The sequence below is a fragment of the Lutra lutra genome, chromosome 9 (assembly GCF_902655055.1).
Source record: "Lutra lutra chromosome 9, mLutLut1.2, whole genome shotgun sequence".
NCBI lineage: Eukaryota > Metazoa > Chordata > Mammalia > Carnivora > Mustelidae > Lutra > Lutra lutra.
In genome coordinates this window covers 137,152,006-137,159,316 of record NC_062286.1, presented here as the reverse complement: position 1 = coordinate 137,159,316, position 7,311 = coordinate 137,152,006, and positions in this window count along the sequence as shown.

The following is a 7,311-nucleotide window of genomic DNA, read 5'->3' as shown; positions in this document are numbered from 1 at the left end:
TAGAGAGAAGGGGCGAGTTATGACGGAGCCTCTAGTCTATAACAGAGTTGGGACACTTCCCTCTGAAGGCAACTAGAGTTCATGGGAGTCATCTGACCCCTGTGACCTTGGGAAATCTCTCGGCCATGCGGTCAAGGGCAGATAGTGGGGTAAGACAGCAGGCAAGGCAACCATTTAGGACCCAGTAGAATAAATCACAACAGAAGTGGTAAGGGTTTTAACTAAACCAGTGGCAATGAAAATGGATGAAATAGAGTGACTTGAGAAATATTAATGCAAATTATTGCCTATTGCTAATCTTCCATTTTATAGTGCCATTTTTAACCACTTTGGTAGGCCATCTTAATTTCACAGATCACATTTTTGTCACAGCAGTGAAGAAAATTCTCTAGAAAGTTAATAAACGTATTGTAGCTTTCTTAAAATCTGGTCTCACTAAAAGAGGATTTTTTTTTTTTAAGAAATGTTTCTTGAAGTCAATTCTATGAGCTCAATAATAGATGCTGATTTTATCCATAAAACATAAAAATACTAATGTATCCTATCCTGATATTCCAGTACAAAGGTGTCATGTCTGCTTCAAGTCCCTTGTACTTAGTATTCTTAGTAAAATTGCAAGTGGAAAGCATCAAGTCCCCCCATCCCCTCCATCCCCTCCATGTGTTAAAACCATTGGGGTTGTCATGGGCATCTTTGGATCAGACACCTTCTGGCTCTTGCTGGTTTTGTTGCCTGCATGCTGGAAGATAAGGATTTGGCCAACCGGCAAGGGCTTGCACAGGGGAGCTCGCGGGGTCTCGCTCATGCCTGGCAGCATGTGAACACTCAGTGTCATTATGCAAGTTATCATCAATCAGCAGGCAGCTGCTTTTAGAACTTCCAGCCGGCAAGGCAAACATTTGTGCTCCTGGCTTCCTCCCTGAGCATGCTGGACCGAGGGCCCATCAGACAACAGACTGCAGATACAATCACTACCTGCGGCTCTGGACCACTCGAACAGATGTTCCAGGTTGGTGCCGGGATGCTCACCTGGCAGCCCTGTTGGAGCTCAGAGGAAGATGTGGAGATTAGAGTCTGTTTGCTCAACACAAAGGGCTTTCTTTGGAAGGGTTGGGGAAGAAGAGGCAAAGCTGAGGGTAAATCCAACAAAACATTTTTCAATAAAATAGACTGGATGCTATTCAATAAAATAGACTGGATGCATGCACAAGAACAGCCTAAAACAAAATGCGAAAGAGGACAAAATCCATTTGGCTCCTGATGCAATGACAATGAGGCTGGTCAGCTGTATTAAAGGAAGAGGAAGAACGAACACTGATTCCATAACCAAAAAGTGCTTCTGAGGCATACACCATGGGCTCTGGCGTCTGAAGGATACAAGATAGAAGCTAAGACCTAGTAGTCCAAGAATTTGTAATGTTCTTGGGCAGAGAAGACAAGCCCAGGGGAACAAAGTAAGTATGAACAGAGCTTGTCATCTAAAGCTTGGTTTTACTCTATGGAACTCACAGGAGGGGTGTGAACCAGAGTATTCTAACTCTGCAGTTTTCTATGAGAGAAGTCCTTTAGGCCTCTCAGCAGATATACACCTGTAACAGCCCTTCTTTAAAAGGGTGAGTCCAAATAAACAGGAAATGCCCGGAGTGTGGGGTATATATACCAGAATCTCCCAGGAGCAATTAAGATTTCATTGAACAAACACAGGATCACAGGGGAAGAGAGGAAAAAATAAAACAAGATGAAACCAGAGAGGGAGACGAACCATAAGAGACTCTTAATCACAGGAAACAAACGGAGGGCTGCTGGAGGGGAGGAGGGAAGGGGGATGGGATAACTGGGAGATGGACATTAAAGAGGGCATGTGATGCAATGAGCACTCGGTGTTACATAAGACTGATGAATCACCTGTACCCCTGAAACCAATAATACATTATACGTTAATTAATTAAAATAATTTTTTAAAAAAATATTTCATTTCACAGAATCACACAAATATGGTTGCTAAGAAGCAGACTCCTGGATTCCACACTAGAGCAACTCTTTAAAAATAGACCTGGGGGCGCCTGGGTGCCTCAGTGGGTTAAAGCATCTGCCTTCTGCTCAGGTCATGGTCTCAGGGTCCTGGGATCGAGCCCTGCATCGGGCTCTCTGCTCAGCAGGGAGCCTGCTTCCTCCCTCTCTCTCTCTGCCTGCCTCTCTGCCTACTTGTGATCTCTGTCTGTCAAATAAATAAATAAAATCTTAAAAAAATTAAAAAATAAAAAATAAAAATAAATCTGACATGGAGTCCTAGGAATCTGCATTTTTATTTTTTATTTTTTTTTTAATTTTTTTATTTTTTTCAGCATAACAGTATTCATTATTTTTGCACCACACCCAGTGCTCCATGCAATCCGTGCCCTCTACAATACCCACCACCTGGTGCCCCCAACCTCCCACCCCCCACCCCTTCAAAATTCTCAGATCGTTTTTCAGAGTCCATAGTCTCTCATGGTTCACCTCCCCTTCCAATTTCCCTCAACTCCCTTCTCCTCTCCATCTCCCCTTGTCCTCCATGCTATTTGTTATGCTCCACAAATAAGTGAAACCATATGATAATTGAGTCTCTCTGCTTGACTTATTTCACTCAGCATAATCTCTTCCAGTCCCGTCCATGTTGCTACAAAACTTGGGGATTCATCCTTTCTTTCTTTTTTTTTTTTTTTTTTTTTTTTTACAGCTTTATAAACATATATTTTTATCCCCAGGGGTACAGGTCTGCGAATCGCCAGGTTTACACACTTCACAACACTCACCATAGCACATACCCTCCCCGATATCCATAACCCCACCCCCTCTCCCAACCCCCTCCCCCCATCAACCCTCAGTTTGTTTTGTGAGATTAAGAGTCACTTATGGTTTGTCTCCCTCCCAATCCCATCTTGTTTCATTTACTTTTCTCCTACCCCCTCGACCCCCCATGTTGCATCTCCTCTCCCTCATATCAGGGAGATCATATGATAGTTGTCTTTCTCCGATTGACTTATTTCGCTAAGCATGATACCCTCTAGTTCCATCCACGTCGTCGCAAATGGCAAGATTTCATTTCTTTTGATGGCTGCATAGTATTCCATTGTGTATATATACCACATCTTCTTTATCCATTCGTCTGTAGATGGACATCTAGGTTCTTTCCATAGTTTGGCTATTGTAGACATTGCTGCTATAAACATTCGGGTGCACGTGCCCCTTCGGATCACTATGTTTGTATCTTTAGGGTAAATACCCAGCAGTGCAATTGCAGGGTCATAGGGTAGTTCTATTTTCAACATTTTGAGGAACCTCCATGCTGTTTTCCAGAGTGGTTGCACCAGCTTGCATTCCCACCAACAGTGTAGGAGGGTTCCCCTTTCTCCGCATCCTCGCCAGCATCTGTCATTTCCTGACTTGTTAATTTTAGCCATTCTGACTGGTGTGAGGTGATATCTCATGGTGGTTTTGATTTGTATTTCCCTGATGCCGAGTGATATGGAGCACTTTTTCATGTGTCTGTTGGCCATCTGGATGTCTTCTTTGCAGAAATGTCTGTTCATGTCCTTTGCCCATTTCTTGATTGGATTATTTGTTCTTTGGGTGTTGAGTTTGCTAAGTTCTTTATAGATTTTGGACACTAGCCCTTTATCTGATATGTCATTTGCAAATATCTTCTCCCATTCTGTCAGTTGTCTTTTGGTTTTGTTCACTGTTTCCTTTGCTGTGCAAAAGCTTTTGATCTTGATAAAATCCCAAAAGTTCATTTTTGCCCTTGCTTCCCTTGCCTTTGGTGATGTTCCTAGGAAGATGTTGCTGCAACTGAGGTCGAAGAGGTTGCTGCCTGTGTTCTCCTCGAGGATTTTGATGGATTCCTTTCTCACATTGAGATCCTTCATCCATTTTGAGTCTATTTTCGTGTGTGGTGTAAGGAAATGATCCAATTTCATTTTTCTGCATGTGGCTGTCCAATTTTCCCAACACCATTTATTGAAGAGGCTGTCTTTGTTCCATTGGACATTCTTTCCTGCTTTGTCGAAGATGAGTTGACCATAGAGTTGAGGGTCCATTTCTGGGCTCTCTATTCTGTTCCATTGATCTATGTGTCTGTTTTTGTGCCAGTACCATGCTGTCTTGATGATGACAGCTTTGTAATAGAGCTTGAAGTCCGGAATTGTGATGCCACCAACTTTGGCTTTCTTTTTCAATATTCCTTTGGCTATTCGAGGTCTTTTCTGGTTCCATATAAATTTGAGGATTATTTGTTCCATTTCTTTGAAAAAAATGGATGGTATTTTGATAGGAATTGCATTAAATGTGTAGATTGCTTTAGGTAGCATAGACATTTTCACAATATTTATTCTTCCAATCCAGGAGCATGGAACAGTTTTCCATTTCTTTGTGTCTTCCTCAATTTCTTTCATGAGTACTTTATAGTTTTCTGTGTATAGATTCTTAGTCTCTTTGGTTAGGTTTATTCCTAGGTATCTTATAGTTTTGGGTGCAATTGTAAATGGGATGGACTCCTTAATTTCTCTTTCTTCTGTCTTGTTGTTGGTGTAGAGAAATGCAACTGATTTCTGTGCATTGATTTTATATCCTGACACTTTACTGAATTCCTGTACAAGTTCTAGCAGTTTTGGAGTGGAGTCTTTTGGGTTTTCCACAAATAGTATCATATCATCTGCGAAGAGTGATAGTTTGACTTCTTCTTTGCCGATTTGGATGCCTTTAATTTCCTTTTGTTGTCTGATTGCTGAGGCTAGGACTTCTAGTACTATGTTGAATAGCAGTGGTGATAACGGACATCCCTGCCGTGTTCCTGACCTTAGCGGAAAAGCTTTCAGTTTTTCTCCATTGAGAATGATATTTGCGGTGGGTTTTTCATAGATGGCTTTGATAATATTGAGGTATGTGCCGTCTATCCCTACACTTTGAAGAGTTTTGATCAGGAAGGGATGCTGTACTTTGTCAAATGCTTTTTCAGCATCTATGGAGAGGATCATATGGTTCTTGTTCTTTCTTTTATTAATGTGTTGTATCACATTGATTGATTTGCGGATGTTGAACCAGCCTTGCAGCCCTGGAATAAATCCCACTTGGTCGTGGTGAATAATCCTTTTAACGTACTGTTGAATCCTATTGGCTAGTATTTTGGCGAGAATTTTTGCATCTGTGTTCATCAAGGATATTGGTCTGTAGTTCTCCTTTTTGTTGGGATCCTTGTCTGGTTTTGGGATCAAGGTGATGCTGGCCTCATAAAATGAGTTTGGAAGTTTTCCTTCTATTGCTATTTTTTGGAACAGTTTCAGGAGAATAGGAATTAATTCTTCTTTAAATGTTTGGTAGAATTCCCCCGGGAAGCCGTCTGGCCCTGGGCTTTTGTTTGTTTGAAGATTTTTGATGACTGTTTCAATCTCCTTACTGGTTATGGGTCTGTTCAGGCTTTCTATTTCTTCCTGGTTCAGTTGTGGTAGTTTATATGTCTCTAGGAATGCATCCATTTCTTCCAGATTGTCAAATTTGTTGGCGTAGAGTTGCTCATAGTATGTTCTTATAATTGTCTGTATTTCTTTGGTGTTCGTTGTGATCTCTCCTCTTTCATTCATGATTTTATTTATTTGGGTCCTCTCTCTTTTCTTTTTGATAAGTCTGGCCAGGGGTTTATCAATCTTATTAATTCTTTCAAAGAACCAGCTCCTAGTTTCGTTGATTTGTTCTATTGTTTTTTTGGTTTCTATTTCATTGATTTCTGCTCTGATCTTTATGATTTCTCTTCTCCTGCTGGGTTTAGGGTTTCTTTCTTGTTCTTTCTCCAGCTCCTTTAGGTGTAGGGTTAGGTTGTGTACCTGAGACCTTTCTTGTTTCTTGAGAAAGGCTTGTACCGCTATATATTTTCCTCTCAGGACTGCCTTTGTTGTGTCCCACAGATTCTGAACTGTTGTGTTTTCATTATCATTTGTTTCCATAAATTTTTTCAATTCTTCTTTGATTTCCTGGTTGACCCATTCATTCTTTAGAAGGATGCTGTTTAGTCTCCATGTATTTGGGTTCTTTCCAAATTTCCTCTTGTGATTGAGTTCTAGCTTTAGAGCATTGTGGTCTGAAAATATGCAGGGAATGATCCCAATCTTTTGATACCGGTTGAGACTTGATTTAGGACCAAGAATGTGATCTATTCTGGAGAACGTTCCATGTGCACTAGAGAAGAATGTGTATTCTGTTGCTTTGGGATGAAATGTTCTGAATAGATCTGTGATGTCCATCTGGTCCAGTGTGTCATTTAAGGCCTTGATTTCCTTGTTGATCTTTTGCTTGGATGATCTGTCCATTTCAGTGAGGGGAGTGTTAAAATCCCCTACTATGATTGTATTCTTGTCGATGTGTTTCTTTGATTTTGTTATTAATTGGTTTATATAGTTGGCTGCTCCCACGTTAGGGGCATAGATATTTAAAATTGTTAGATCTTCTTGTTGGACAGTTCCTTTGAGTATGATATAGTGTCCTTCCTCATCTCTTATTATAATCTTTGGCTTAAAATCTAATTGATCTGATATAAGGATTGCCACTCCTGCTTTCTTCTGATGTCCATTAGCATGGTAAATTCTTTTCCACCCCCTCACTTTAAACCTGGAGGTGTCTTCGGGTGTAAGATGAGTTTCTTGTAGGCAACATATAGATGGTTTTTGTTTTTTTATCCATTCTGATACCCTGTGTCTTTTGATTGGGGCATTTAGCCCATTAACATTCAGGGTAAGTATTGAGAGATATGAATTTAGTGCCATTGTATTGCCTGTAAGGTGACTGTTATTGTATATTGTCTCTGTTTCTTTCTGATCTACTACTTTGAGGGTCTCTCTTTGCTTAGAGGACCCCTTTCAATATTTCCTGTAGAGCTGGTTTGGTATTTGCAAATTCTTTCAGTTTTTGTTTGTCCTGGAAGCTTTTAATCTCTCCGTCTATTTTCAATGATAGCCTAGCTGGATATAGTATTCTTGGCTGCATGTTTTTCTCATTTAGTACTCTGAATATATCATGCCAGCTCTTTCTGGCCTGCCAGGTCTCTGTGGATAAGTCTGCTGCCAATCTAATATTTTTACCATTGTACGTTACAGACTTCTTTTCCCGGGCTGCTTTCAGGATCTTTTCTTTGTCACTAAGACTTGTCAATTTTACTATTAGGTGACGGGGTGTAGACCTATTCTTATTGATTTTGAGGGGGGTTCTTTGAACCTCCTGGATTTTGATGCTTGTTCCCTTTGCCATATTGGGGAAATTCTCTCCAATAATTCTCTCCAATAT